Source organism: Oncorhynchus nerka, linkage group LG7 (assembly GCF_034236695.1).
Source record: "Oncorhynchus nerka isolate Pitt River linkage group LG7, Oner_Uvic_2.0, whole genome shotgun sequence".
NCBI classification, from domain to species: Eukaryota; Metazoa; Chordata; class Actinopteri; order Salmoniformes; family Salmonidae; genus Oncorhynchus; species Oncorhynchus nerka.
Genome location: NC_088402.1, coordinates 21,693,156 through 21,708,580, shown reverse-complemented (window position 1 = coordinate 21,708,580; position 15,425 = coordinate 21,693,156). Strand labels below are relative to the sequence as shown.

Sequence of the window (15,425 nt, the reverse complement as noted above, 5' to 3'; positions counted from 1 at the left end):
CATTAAAAAAGTAATTATTTTTTAGATTAAACTAAATTTAAAGGCTGTAACAGACCCAAAAAAGTATTGGTCGACCAAGAGTCGTCGGGTCTATTTGAAATGTGATAACTTGTATTTTTCCATATATAGACATATCCAATGTGTTTTAATCAAATCAACCATATGCACTGAGCTTGTCTGATGCTTTAAGTGCGCTGTTTGACACACAAAGGGAGGGAGTCCGACCGCAATTGATTTGTTTGTGCTAGGCCTGGGCTCAGACTTGCTGCACTGTGTTTTTTGTGTTTTTTAAATATTTCTTTACAGAGATTGACTGTGTGACTAGCACCCGTTGTCTCTCGCTCTCCTCCCTGCTGCGGTGACCACCATAGAACATCAACAGTGTTTATAGTGTTTCTCTCTCTCCTCCCTGCTGCAGCGACCACCACAGAACATCAACAGTGTTTATAGTGTTGTCTCTCTCTCCTCCCTGCTGCAGCGACCACCACAGAACATCAACAGTGTTTATAGTGTTGTCTCTCTCTCCTCCCTGCTGCAGCGACCACCACAGAACATCAACAGTGTTTATAGTGTTTCTCTCTCTCCTCCCTGCTGCAGCGACCACCACAGAACATCAACAGTGTTTATAGTGTTGTCTCTCTCTCCTCCCTGCTGCAGCGACCACCACAGAACATCAACAGTGTTTATAGTGTTGTCTCTCTCTCCTCCCTGCTGCAGCGACCACCACAGAACATCAACAGTGTTTATAGTGTTTCTCTCTCTCCTCCCTGCTGCAGCGACCACCACAGAACATCAACAGTGTTTATCGTGTTGTCTCTCTCTCCTCCCTACTGCAGCGACCACCACAGAACATCAACAGTGTTTATAGTGTTGTCTCTCTCTCCTCCCTGCTGCAGCGACCACCACAGTGTTTATAGTGTTTCTCTCTCTCCTCCCTGCTGCAGCGACCACCACAGAACATCAACAGTGTTTATCGTGTTGTTTCTCTCTCCTCCCTACTGCAGCGACCACCACAGAACATCAACAGTGTTTATAGTGTTTCTCTCTCTCCTCCCTGCTGCAGCGACCACCACAGAACATCAACAGTGTTTATAGTGTTTCTCTCTCTCCTCCCTGCTGCAGCGACCACCACAGAACATCAACAGTGTTTATAGTGTTGTCTCTCTCTCCTCCCTACTGCATTGACCACCACAGAACATCAACAGTGTTTACAGTGTTGTCTCTCTCTCCTCCCTGCTGCAGCGACCACCACAGAACATCAACAGTGTTTATAGTGTTGTCTCTCTCTCTCCCTGCTGCAGCGACCACCATAGAACATCAACAGTGTTTATAGTGTTTCTCTCTCTCCTCCCTGCTGCAGCGACCACCACAGAACATCAACAGTGTTTACAGTGTTGTCTCTCTCTCCTCCCTGCTGCAGCGACCACCACAGAACATCAACAGTGTTTATAGTGTTTCTCTCTCTCCTCCCTGCTGCAGCGACCACCACAGAACATCAACAGTGTTTATAGTGTTTCTCTCTCTCCTCCCTGCTGCAGCGACCACCACAGAACATCAACAGTGTTTATAGTGTTTCTCTCTCTCCTCCCTGCTGCAGCGACCACCACAGAACATCAACAGTGTTTATAGTGTTGTCTCTCTCTCCTCCCTGCTGCAGCGACCACCACAGTGTTTATAGTGTTTCTCTCTCTCCTCCCTGCTGCAGCGACCACCACAGAACATCAACAGTGTTTATCGTGTTGTTTCTCTCTCCTCCCTACTGCAGCGACCACCACAGAACATCAACAGTGTTTATAGTGTTTCTCTCTCTCCTCCCTGCTGCAGCGACCACCATAGAACATCAACAGTGTTTATAGTGTTTCTCTCTCTCCTCCCTGCTGCAGCGACCACCACAGAACATCAACAGTGTTTATAGTGTTGTCTCTCTCTCCTCCCTGCTGCAACGACCACCACAGAACATCAACAGTGTTTATAGTGTTTCTCTCTCTCCTCCCTGCTGCAGCGACCACCACAGAACATCAACAGTGTTTATAGTGTTGTCTCTCTCTCCCCTACTGCATTGACCACCACAGAACATCCTGTGCTGCAGCGACCACCACAGAACATCAACAGTGTTTATAGTGTTTCTCTCTCTCCTCCCTGCTGCAGCGACCACCACAGAACATCAACAGTGTTTATAGTGTTGTCTCTCTCTCCTCCCTGCTGCAGCGACCACCATAGAACATCAACAGTGTTTATAGTGTTTCTCTCTCTCCTCCCTGCTGCAGCGACCACCACAGAACATCAACAGTGTTTATAGTGTTGTCTCTCTCTCCTCCCTGCTGCAACGACCACCACAGTGTTTATCGCACTGTCCGTGTTGCTGAAGCTGCAACATAATTAAGGGGTCTGAATAGTTTATGAATGCACTGTACAGTGTACTAAAACTATTAAAAGTAAATGTAATTGCTAAAATATACTTAAGTATCAAAGGTAAAAGTGTAAATAATTTCCAATTCCTTATTAGCAAACCAGAAGACATTATTTTCTTTACAGATAGCCAGGGGCACACTCCAATACAGACATAATTTACAAACAAAGAATTTGTGTTTAGTGAGTCCGCCAGATCAGGGGCAGTAGGGATGACCAGGGATGTTGTCTTGATAAGTGTGTGAATTGGACAATTTTCCTGTCCTGCTGAGCATTCAAAATGTAATGAGGACTTTTGGATATCAGGGAAAATGTATGGAGTAAAAAGTACATTAATATCTTTAGGAATGTAGTGGAGTAAAAGTTGTCAAAAATATAAATAGTTAAGTACAGATACCCCAGGAAGAGGGATCCTTAATAAACCCCAGGAAGAGTAGCTGCTGCCTTGACAGGAACTATTGGGGATCCTTAATAAACCCCAGGAAGAGTAGCTGCTGCCTTGACAGGAACTATTGGGGATCCTTAATAAACCCCAGGAAGAGTAGCTGCTGCCTTGACAGGAACTTTTGGGGATCCTTAATAAATATAAATACACAACAGACTCAAATATGTCCCAAATGGCACCCTATTTCATATTTAGTGCACTACTTTTCAACAGGTCCACTGTGTAGGGAATAGGGTGCCGTTTGGGACGCAGTCTCTCTAAGTGCACCGATTTAGCAGTTGGATTATGGAGGATAAAAGGTTGGATAAGGAGGCCCGTTATGGGTTGAAGATAACTAGACCAACATTAACGCATATCAGAATAATAAAAACATTGCGATTGGTAACTGATGCTTATGTGTAGGCTGGGAAAGTGGGAGATGCATCATGGGAGATGCATCATATCACATCTCATTATTTTAATAGCTACCATTGCATTGTTATAACAAAGAACATAGTAACTAGTAAAGCCCTAGTTGTGTGTGCTACTTGGCACTTAGTTAGATCAGTTTTGTGTGTGGGCTTGTTTCCACTTTAGCAGCACTGTAAAGTTAATGTGCCTGTTTTTAGCATCTTCCCACAGGGAATACCTAACCGTGTGACTTTCCCTTCCCTGTCAAGGACTCTTCTGAGTGGGGACAAGTCCCCACATTCCCCCAGGCCCCCAAGGCTCATTCTAGGGAGAGTTTGAGGAGAGAACAATGCAGTACATCGCTGTAGGCTAATTGGTTTCCTTAGCATATGCGCTCATCTCCAAGGAGACAGCGCCTCGCTAGCGCGCTATGCTAGCTCTGTGGTGGGCAGGGAAGACCAGGAGGAAAGAGCAGGCTGTGTTTTTAGAGCTGCTTGTCTGTGCCGTGTGGAGAACTACTTTGGGGAGCGGTGAAGTAGTGGTGGTGTACTTTTCTTTTTTTGCCTGGTAAAATATATGTTATGATAGTAGCTCCTCTGGTTTTGGGGTATCTGGAATTGTTGTAGCTCACGGTATGTGGATCACGACCACTGGGGCTTGGCAATTAACATAGCAGAAGATTTCCCCCTCGCAATAGATTGCACTGAATGTAGGCCTTACTGACAGACAAATGACCCAATAAGGTACAGTACAATCCTAGCTGACACAGAACATTCCCGTGACGTTCACTAAAGGATATTTTGTATCTTAAATTATTATTATTATTATTATTATTATTTTTTTTTTTTACAAATAATGTTGCCACAATGTTCTGAGAACCAACATTTGATAGATGGGATATCTGTGCCTGTCTGGGACAATTGTATGATAACATTTGTAAATGTCAAACTGCGAGTGGTGGGGTTAAATGCTGTTAAATTAGATTGTGGTGAATTTTTTTTTTTAAAGACATTATGTGAAAAAGCTGAGCTCTTATGGCCCACTAGACCAGTGGGGTTTGGTGCTGTTTAAAATGAGGGAGGCTGACTTATTTTAAAAAATGTAGGAGCATGGCCTTCTTTCTATTACAGCATATTGGATGACTGCTATTCATATTCCATTCACCCAGCTCAATGTAACATGGATAGGTTTAGGCTACTAAACTCAGCAACAACAAAAACACTTCCCTTTTTCAGGACCCTGTCTCTCAAAGATAATCTTTCAAAATCCAAATATTTTCACAGATCTTTATTGTAAAGGGTTTAAACACTGTTTACCTTGCTTGTTCAATGAACCATAAACAATTAATGGTGGCTTGTGGAACGGTTACACCGAGGCCTGTACTCTGGAGCGGGATCGATTTGGAGGTGGAGGGTCCGTCATGGTCTGGGGCGGTGTGTCACAGCATCATCGGACTGAGCTTGTTGTCATTGCATGCAATCTCAACGCTGTGCATTACAGTGAAGACATCCTCCTCCCTCATGTGGTACCCTTCCTGCAGGCTCATCCTGACATGACCCTCCAGCATGACAATTCCACCAGCCATACTGTTCGTTCTGTGCGTGATTTCCTGCAAGACAGGAATGTCAGTGTTCTGCCATGGCCAGCGACGATCCCGGATCTCAATCCCATTGAGCACCCCTGGGACCTGTTGGATTGGTGAGGGCAAGGGCCATTCCCCCCAGAAATGTCAGGGAACTTGCAGGTGCCTTGGTGGAGGAGTGGGGTAACATCTCACAGCAAGAACAGGCAAATCTGGTGTAGTCCATGAGGAGGAGATGCACTGCAGTACTTAATGCAGCTGGTGGCTACACCAGATACTGACTGTTACTTTTGATTTGGACCCCCCCTTTGTTCAGGGACACATTATTCCATTTCTGTTTGTCACATGTCTGTGGAACTTGTTCAGTTTATGTCTCAGTTGTTTAAACTTATATTCATACAAATATTTACACATGTTAAGTTTGCTGAAAATATACACAGTTGACAGTGAGAGGACCTTTTTTTGCTGAGTTTACATACGCGATACTCACATTCTCCTTATACCCATCATGAGGTTGCTACAACATAGCCTATGAATGAAAGTTTACAACGTAGATGCACAGGTCAAGAGAAACATTTGAGTAATCAAGATGACAGACGGTGACACATACAATACCGCCTTTGCAGACTCTTGCCTGCGTTTGGCTGATCTAGGCTGCAACCATTAATCCGATAGTTTCAAATGAGTTTCTATTGGACAGATTCTGGTATGTTTAGCCCCTTTTTGTTCAATTTGCTTCCGTTTAAGAAACGTTTTTCAACAGAATTGGCGGAATGAATAACCTTGAACACCCCTGATCACACGCAAACACAGTTCACTTTCATAGCAGCCACATGAAAACAACATGATCACTTTTCTCATTGAATAATTAATTATCAGATCTACTCTATCTCCTTTTCCTTTCACTTGTGGACTTCAGTGCACAACACATCAGCTGTCCGTGACCAAGCTAAAAAAAAAAATCCAAGCCAAACTATCATAACCATTGACCGTTACACACAGCCTACATCATTGTCACCATATTAGCTAACATCATAGTCAACATAACTACTTCAACTAATGCAGTAGTAAACCCGCTACAATCATGCAGTACAGTGTACAGTCAGCAAGCAGTTTAGCAGTTACACCTGCAGGCTCCTGGGGCAATACATTTATTCAAACCAAAAGCTTACTTTGACTTGGATGAGTTTCAGTGTTAGCTAGCTGGCTATGGTTATCCAACATAGCATCCCTCTCATTTGAGCTGGGTGTTTCAGTAGGCTAAACTAGCTAGCTGCATTCACTAGTTAAGTGAAAGTGAAAAAAAAATACAAAATATAGCTCTCGCTCACTCTCCTTTATTTTTGAAGAAATTAATTTGTTCAAAACTATTTTATTTTTCTCTCCGAGTCAACTACTCACCACATTTTATGCACTGCACCCAACACTTAGTTCATTGAGGCTGTAATGTTAAGATCCTGTCAGGGTTTGGCTCATTCTACCAGTTGTGCATAGAGTCTACTGCATCAGTGAGGCAAGAGGGCAGGCAGAGGTGGAAGAGAGAGTTTGGATACGTCCCAAATGGTCACGTCCCAAATGGCCGCCTATTCCCTATATAGTGCACTGGGCCCTTGTCAAAAGTTGCGCACTGCATAGAGAATAGGGTGCCTTTTGGGACGCAACCGTTGTGGTGGTGGGTAATCGCCATGGCTCCCTCTGCTCAGAGCTCTGACTTTTCCTTTCCAACAATAATGATCGTTTCCTCAGCTAAAACCACAGCATTGGTTTGGACTGAGACAACTGGTATTTACAGTGAATGAGCTTTTCAGGAGAAGATGCACCACAGAATGAATTCCTAACACAACAATGACACATTCCAATCATGTCACTACAAGTAAAGAATGTTGTAGTGACATGAATGGAATTTTGGTCATTGTTGTGTTAGGAATTCATTCTGTGGTAAAGTGGCCATGTGTTAAGGGATTTGAATACCTTACGTCACTCTTTCATTTATCTAGTTCTCCTTGAAAAGGTTTGGTGTCTTGCTCTGTGTTTTATCCAGGCCTATGACTTGACACCACATCAGGGTAACGTTCAGTAGGGAAACGTTGTGGAATGTTGCAGATAGATGATACCTTATTCCACAGGTCAGAGGCATCTTTGTTCAACATACTATATGTCTATATCTGAACATTTCCCACCGTTGTGCCATGCTGAATGTGGCCCAGTACATGTAGTTGTAAAGTATAGCTGTGAGTGTGACACATTGTTTTTCAGGTTGAGGTAACTTCCTGTGAGCAAGGCCTTCAGTCTCCTTCCACTTCTCGGATTCGTTTGTCTCATCTTTGAATTTTGCCGCTTTTTTTACCCGTCTGTGTCGCTACAGACCGGTTTCCTCTTCTCTAGACAAACGCCTACTTCCTCCTGTTAACCTCTCTCTAATTCTTTCTTTTGCTCTTTTTCCGTGCTCAAGGCAAGGCACTGTGAAGTTTAGTTTAAAACCCTTGATTCTGTGACTGCTGGACCCGTAAGGATTTCTTTTGTATTTGTGGCTAGCTAGTGTTAGTGTAATTCATTTTTTGTTTAGTTTTGTTGTTGTGGATTTGAAAGAAGACGTGTTGGAGGCAGGACCAGCAGGTTGAACTCACTAGCTGGTTGTCGTCAAGGTTTCCGGGTGAGTCCTCGGTCTTCTCTTCTTGTTCTGTACTGTACTCACTGCTCAGGCTGGAAAGGGGTGCATTGGGCCGGAGGGTGTGGCCCTAATTTAAGGGCTCTTTTCCTTTGCCCTCCTCACCCTCTGTGTCCTCTAACCCTTTGGGCATAGACCCGGTTCAGACCATAGAATTAGAATAACTATACATCACAATACCAGGTCAGCCATTCTGAGTTAACCCATGAGTTTCAAAAAAATATGTCATTTAGCAAAAGCTTTTATCCAAAGCGACTAGTCATGTGTGTATACATGTTACACTAAGGGGGGGTCCCAGGAATTGAAACCCACTCTCCTAGCATTGCAAGTGCCATGCTCTACCAATGGAGCTACAGTCAAATTGCCATGGTCAGAGGTTCTACTCATTCTTCATCTATGGTTCAGACATAAGGGTAGAGAGATGAGATGGTGAATAAGCATAGTCTGGTTAGCCCTGACAGGTCAGCTATTGCAGGGTTACCCCCCCCTGGGGGGAATGTTGCAGATGAGGAGAGTGCTGGGCATGTTATTGTTTTGACATGCATTGTCTGAATTTGACCTGCGAAGTCTTTGAACTACAAAGAGTTGGTTTAACGTTGGACCAGAGCTAGCCCTTGACCATGGGGAGTAATGGATTACATGTAATCAGTTACATGTAAGAGATCACATAAGATTACAGTTACAGTATTTTTTTGTAATCAGCAAAACGATTGTAATCAGATTACAGATACTTGTGAAAAAAATAGATTACTTTGAGGATTACTTTTCAATTCAGAAAGGATGTTTGCGTAATTTTTTTTTTTGACACTTCTCTGTTTTCTCAATGACATTCAAGTCAGCATTTAGAAAAGGTACAAGTAGGGCATGTAGCCTACACACACACACACACACACACTGGCAAGGATTTTCAGCTGTCAGGCATTCAGACACTGGAATACATTTTTGAGTGACAGTGAGGGCTTTGCATCGGCTCCGGAACAGTATAGATAATTTTCGTTCTGGTTTAATGTTCTGTTCCCTGAACGGGTTCCAACCCCTGGTTTAGGGGTAAAACTAAAATGTGAAATGTCTTAGGGGGTTTGAGGAGAGGGTTGCTGAGCTATTGGATTGTTATTCCCAATCGTCACCAAGGTTTTAATTGTGAACAAACTGAGTAAAACAGCACACAGTTGGAAGTCAAGAAATGTCTTTGAGATATTGTTGTGTATAAGAAAAACATTTAAATAAAAGAATTGGCTGTGCTGCTCATTAGATATGGGCGTGGTTGTTATAGTTAGGTCACACCTCTGTTTGGTTTGATGCAGGCTTTCTGTGTGATTCTTTCATTTTATTCAGGATGGTGACAACAAAATGTCTCTTGATTGTTGCTGACTCTTTGTTAGTGACTCTCTTTGTTACACTCTTTCACTCCAGTGTTTAATTGGTATATTGTAATTACCTCGCCACCATGGCCTATTTATTGCCTTACCTCATTTGCACACAGTGTATATAGACTTTTTTTCTACTGTATTATTGACTGTATGTCTGTTTATTCCATGTGTAACTCTGTTGTTGTATGTGTCAAACTGATTTGCTTTATCTAGGCCAGGTTACAGTTGTAAATGAGAACTTGTTCTCAACTGGTCTACCTGGTTAAATAAAGGGTAAATAATGATTTAATTTAAGTGCCGATTTGGCAAACCCTTTTGGTTTCACTGATTTGGGTCCACTGTTTATTACAATCTTGGCAGGGATATTCAAATCTAAGTCTTGAGGTCCGCAGTACTGCTGTTTTTCCTCTTTTACGTGATAATGAATTGCACCCACCTGGTGTCCCAGGTCTAAATCAGTCGTTGATTACAGGGGTAGAATAGAAATCAGCAGTGGATCTGGCTTCGAGGTACAGCCTTATCCTTTAGATCTTAATCCCGAATCACTCCCCTCACTTACACATCTACATAACTACCAGGAGTATAGTCTACAAGCGGATTTGGTGTTTTAGCAACATGAGTTTAGAGAATTGCTGTCCCCTCAGCAGGCGTGTTGTGTACTTCAGCGGAGTGACTCCAGTGCTGTTAATTGCTGTGAGAGTTGTTGTCAGCCCGCTGGCACAAACTTCTGACAGGATATCCTGCTTGCTGCACAAGAAACAAGGGCATGTTTGTGAAACAAAGCGGTCTGCTGAGATGGAGACAGTTAGTATTAGTATTACTATAGTAGCCTGCTGAGATGGAGACGGTTAGTATTACTATTACTATAGTAGCCTGCTGAGACCGAGACAGTTAGTATTAGTGTTACTATAGTAGCCTGCTTAGATGGAGACAATTAGTATTACTATAGTAGCCTGCTGAGACCGAGACAGTTAGTATTAGTATTACTATAGTAGCCTGCTTAGATGGAGACAGTTAGTATTACTATAGTAGCCTGCTGAGATGGAGACAGTTAGTATTACTATAGTAGCCTGCTGAGATGGAGACAGTTAGTATTAGTATTACTATAGTAGCCTGCTGAGATGGAGACAGTTAGTATTAGTATTACTATAGTAGCCTGCTTAGATGGAGACAGTATTAGTATTACTATAGTAGCCTGCTGAGATGGAGACAGTTAGTATTACTATAGTAGCCTGCTTAGCTGGAGACAGTTAGTATTACTATAGTAGCCTGCTGAGATGGAGACAGTTAGTATTAGTATTGCTATAGTAGCCTGCTTAGATGGAGACTGTTAGTATTAGTATTACTATAGTAGCCTGCTTAGATGGAGACAGTTAGTATTAGTATTACTATAGTAGCCTGCTTAGATGGAGACAGTTAGTATTAGTATTACTATAGTAGCCTGCTGAGATCGAGACAGTTAGTATTACTATAGTAGCCTGCTGAGATCGAGACCGTTAGTATTACTATAGTAGCCTGCTGAGATCAAGACAGTTAGTATTACTATAGTAGCCTGCTGAGATCGAGACAGTTAGTATTAGTATTACTATAGCAGCCTGCTGAGACGGAGACATTCAATAGTAGTAGTACTGTAGTAGCCTGCTGAGACAGAGTAGTCACAACACACTAACATTAATGGCATAGTTGGATTGTGTGTGTGTGTGCCTGTGCCGACTATCTTTAGAAAGCTGGGTGTGACTAAGATGCTCTGTGAGAGAGAATTTTGAATGAGGAATTTCTTATAATTGACCATTTCTCCACACGGTTTTAGTGAGGTTCAACTTTGAATTTGATGCCTATGTCACTCACAACATGGCTGTTCCCTTTTCTTACCGTTCTGCCACTTTTCCCTCCAGTTCCCCCCACTCTTCCTATTTCTCTTCTTCTTTCATTGTTTTGTCCACCAGTGTCTACCACCCAGGGGGAACTCGGATAGATGTGGGCAAAGAGAAGCAATCTCATTTTCAATGAGCTCTTACCAGGCTTTTTCCTATAGGAACTGTAGGTGCTTCTGTGTGAATACCAACTACAGGTGTGTGTGTGTGTGTGTGTGTGTGTGTGTTACAGGCTAAAACATTCATACATGAATGAATGAATATCCTCCTCCACAGAGGGTAGGGGAGGCTTTTTAGACTTGTGGCGGCAGGGGCGGATTGGCCATCTGGCAATTCTGGCAAATGCCAGATGTGCTGGACCGTTTTTAGTTGGTTGGGCTGGTTGAAATTGACATACAAAAATATATTTTTTCCACAAAAAATGAAAAAGGAGAAAATGGCCAGCCAGCGACACATCGGCCTGTTAAGATTTTTATAAAGATTTTTGCAATTTCTCTGTTATACTAATCTACAATGAGCTGATCAATGGGCAAGGCCAGCTGGCCTGGTTTTCTGATGGGCTGAGCTGAGGTCACGCAAACTCTCATTCAAATTCAAACCTGGCATCAGCAAAGAGACCTGTTCCGACTCTGTCATCAGTTAGACAGACAAGATCATAGATCATAAAAAACTAAAAGGGTGGGTGCCTATAAATGTAGAAAGGGAACATTCTACGTTGTCACCTCACTCAAAACGTCCTATTTTGGGGGTGTCTAAAACCATAATTTGGTCAAACAGTAAAGTACATTATCCTCCATGATTCCTCTAATGAAGTGTGTGCCCTGCCCCTATCTGTATCACTAGGGCCTGCTGCTGTAATGAGCAAGCCACTCTCCTTTCCCCCATGCGCTTAAAAGAAGAACATTTCTGATCATATACAATTTAAAAATCCAATTAGGGGAAAAAACAGCAAGGCCTCAGCTTTCTGTAGGTATAATAGTTATTTCTCAATATTCTGCTCAATAGCCAATATTTTACAACCAAGATATTTGATATTGTCTGTTGTACCTCCAGACAGAGACACAGCTCACCCCAATAATAATAACAGGGACACCCCTGTCTGGAGGTACAACTCACCCCTATAACTGTCTCTGTCTGGAGGTACAACTCACCCCTATAACTGTCTCTGTCTGGAGGTACAACTCACCACTATAACTGTGTCTCTGTCTGGAGGTACAACTCATCCCTATAGCTGTCTCTGTCTGGAGGTACAACTCATCCCAATAACTGTGTCTCTGTCTGGAGGTACAACTCATCCCAATAACTGTGTCTCTGTCTGGAGGTATAACTCACCACTAGAACTGTGTCTCTGTCTGGAGGTATAACTCACCACTAGAACTGTGTCTCTGTCTGGAGGTATAACTCACCACTATAACTGTCTCTGTCTGGAGGTATAACTCACCACTAGAACTGTGTCTCTGTCTGGAGGTACAACTCATCCCAATAACTGTGTCTCTGTCTGGAGGTACAACTCATCCCAATAACTGTGTCTCTGTCTGGAGGTATAACTCACCACTAGAACTGTGTCTCTGTCTGGAGGTATAACTCACCACTAGAACTGTGTCTCTGTCTGGAGGTATAACTCACCACTAGAACTGTGTCTCTGTCTGGAGGTACAACTCTCTGTCTGGAGGTATAACTCACCACTAGAACTGTGTCTCTGTCTGGAGGTATAACTCACCACTAGAACTGTCTCTGTCTGGAGGTATAACTCACCACTAGAACTGTCTCTGTCTGGAGGTATAACTCACCACTAGAACTGTGTCTCTGTCTGGAGGTATAACTCACCACTAGAACTGTCTCTGTCTGGAGGTATAACTCACCACTAGAACTGTCTCTGTCTGGAGGTATAACTCACCACTAGAACTGTCTCTGTCTGGAGGTATAACTCACCACTAGAACTGTCTCTGTCTGGAGGTATAACTCACCACTAGAACTGTCTCTGTCTGGAGGTATAACTCACCACTAGAACTGTGTCTCTGTCTGGAGGTATAACTCACCACTATAACTGTCTCTGTCTGGAGGTATAACTCACCCCAATAACTGTATCTCCAGACTGAGACAGTTATAGGGGTGAGCTGTACCAGTGGTGTTTCTACATATTGCATTCGTTTTAAACATGAACTGGTTAAAAAAAGAGGAGGACCATGTCTCATCAGTCACTGGTACAGAAATGGTTGAGAAATGCTGTACTGTCAATGTTGTGCTGCTGCTTGTGTCTAAGTCAGAGATGTAGTGCGCATGCATGGATGGTGGCCGGCCAGCCGGGGGGTGGGAGGATGTTGGGGGTGCAGCGATGTGGGCTGGTGTGGATAAAATACCAGGGCCAAATTCTTGTCCCAGTTCACCCCTGGGGCCGGGTGTGTTTTGGGTGTGTTTGTGTGTGACACTCTCCCAGGGTGTCTGAAAGGGGACACTGAAAGTAGGGCTGGGTGATTATATCGAATTAATTTGATTAATTGGAATGTATGTTTTTGCGAGAGATTTCAAATGCCTCCCATGAATCAAGTTTTTCTTCTTATTATTAATATATATATTTTTATAAGCATTTGTCCACTTGTTCTCATGTATTTTTGGTGTCGTGTCCTTCACTCCTCCGTGCTGTGAGCCTTACCATTTACATTTACCATTTATTTTGGACATTGTAGAATCAAAACTATGGAATAACACATATGGAATCATTTAGTAACCAAAAAAGTGTTAAACAAAATATATTTGAGATTCTTCAAAGTAGCCACCCTTTGCCTTGATTACAGCTTTGCACACTCGTAGCATTCTCTCAACCAGCTTCACCGGGGATGCTTTTCCAACAGTCTTGAAGGAGTTGTTGGCTGCTTTTCCTTCGCTCTGCCATCCAACTCATCCCTGACCATCTCAATTGGTTTGAGGTTGGGGGATTGTGGAGGCCAGGTCATCTGATGCAGCACTCCATCACTCTCCTTCTTGTTCAAATAGACCCCAAATAGACTTTGTCCTGTTGAAAATACAAATGATAGTCCCACTAAGCGCAAACCAGATGGGATGGCGTATTGCTGCAGAATGCTGTTGTAGCCATGCTGGTTAAGTGTGCCTTGAATTCTAAATAAATCACAGACAGTGTCACCAGCAAAGCACCCCATACACCATCACACCTCCTCCTCCATGCTTCACGGTGGGAACCACACATGCGGAGATAATACAAATCTCAGATTTGGACTCATCAGACCAAAGGGCAGATTTCCACTGGTCTAAGGATCTCTTCTTCTTATTGGTGTCCTTTAGTAGTTGTTTCTTTGCAGCAATTTGACCAGGAAGGCCTGATTCACACAGCCTCTTCTGAAGAGTTGATGTTACTTGAACACTGAAGCGTTTATTTGGGCTGCAATTTCTGAGGCTGGTAACTCTAATGGACTTGTCCTCTGTAGCAGAAGTAACTATTTTTCTTCCTTTCCTGTGTCTTCCTTTCCTGTGGCGTTCCTTATGAGAGCCAGTTTCATCATGGCACTTGATGGTTTTTGCAACTGCACTTGAAGACACTTTCAACGTTATTGAAATTTTCAGTATTGACTGACCTTCATGTCTTAACGTAAAGATGGACTGTAGTTTCTCTTTTTGCTTATTTGAGCATTTCTTGCTATAATATGGACTTGGTCTTTTACCAAATAGGGATATCTTCTGTATACCACCCCTACCATGTCACAACATAACTGATTGGCTGAAATGCATTAAGAAGGAAAGAAATTCCACAAATTAACTTTTAACAAGGCACACCTGTTAATTGAAAAGCATTTCAGGTGACTACCTCATGAAGCTGGTTGAGATAATGCCAAGAGTGTGCAAAGCTGTCATCAAGGAAAAGGGTGGAAACCTTGAAAAATCTCACATCTCAAATATATTGGATTTGTTTACTACATGATTCCATATGTGTTATTTCATAGTTTTGATGTCTTCACTATTATACTACAATGTAGAAAATAGTCATAAAGAAAGAAAAACCCTTGAATGAGTAGGTGTGCCCAAACATTTGGTACTGTATAATGTGAATGGCCCATATGTTTGAAAATGTTTTTGATATTACTTTTAGGGTATATCGCCCTACACTAACTGAAAGCATGGCTAGATCATGGGCAGGTTTCAGTGTGCCTGTGAAGTGAACGTTGCAGCCTTGAAGTGTGTGTGTCTCCATGTCTGTCTTGGTTTGTGAAAGTGTCTCGCTTGAAGCTTCTGTTTTGGTGTGTTGGGGTATGTCTGTTTTTAACGTCACCTTTGAAGCGGATGTTTCAGTGTATTTGTATGTTTCCAACCCTTCTCTCTCTCTGTGTCGTTCCGTCTAAGACTCGAAGATGGTGATAACTCGCTGTGCATGTCTCTGACCTTTTTTGTTTCTTACACAGATAAAGGCTCCTGCCTTCTTTATAGGCTGTCTGTGGCACGGTGTCACACCCTGGCCCCTTGGTGAGCCAAGGCTCTTTGTAGAAGTGTCAGATTAGCACTAAGGTTTAGGCTCTTTTGAAATCCATACAGGATGCCAGCGCCCTCTGGTCACACCTGAGAAATCCCCTCCCTGCCGCTTAGGAAAGTTGAAGACGATTAATTTTCTAAAGTAAAAAAAGAAAAGTGAGAAAAAAGTCAAGCATGTGTTCTCAGCCATCGAGTGTGATTGACTGTG

General features: G+C 42.9%; 1 protein-coding gene across 3 annotated transcripts in view; it reads left to right on the top strand.

Annotated features, from left to right (window-relative positions):
- Positions 1–15,425, top strand: part of LOC115131252 (engulfment and cell motility protein 1-like) — a 231,846-nt gene that overhangs the window by 46,998 nt on the left and 169,423 nt on the right. For 2 of the 3 annotated variants that reach the window (XM_065020323.1, XM_065020321.1), the window contains exon 1: positions 7,218–7,479. The exons of the other annotated variant lie outside the window; for it this stretch is intronic. The gene's annotated coding sequence lies outside the window, so the exon portion shown is untranslated. Of the gene's footprint in view, positions 1–7,217; positions 7,480–15,425 lie in introns of those variants that run through there. 3 annotated transcript variants of the gene reach the window in all.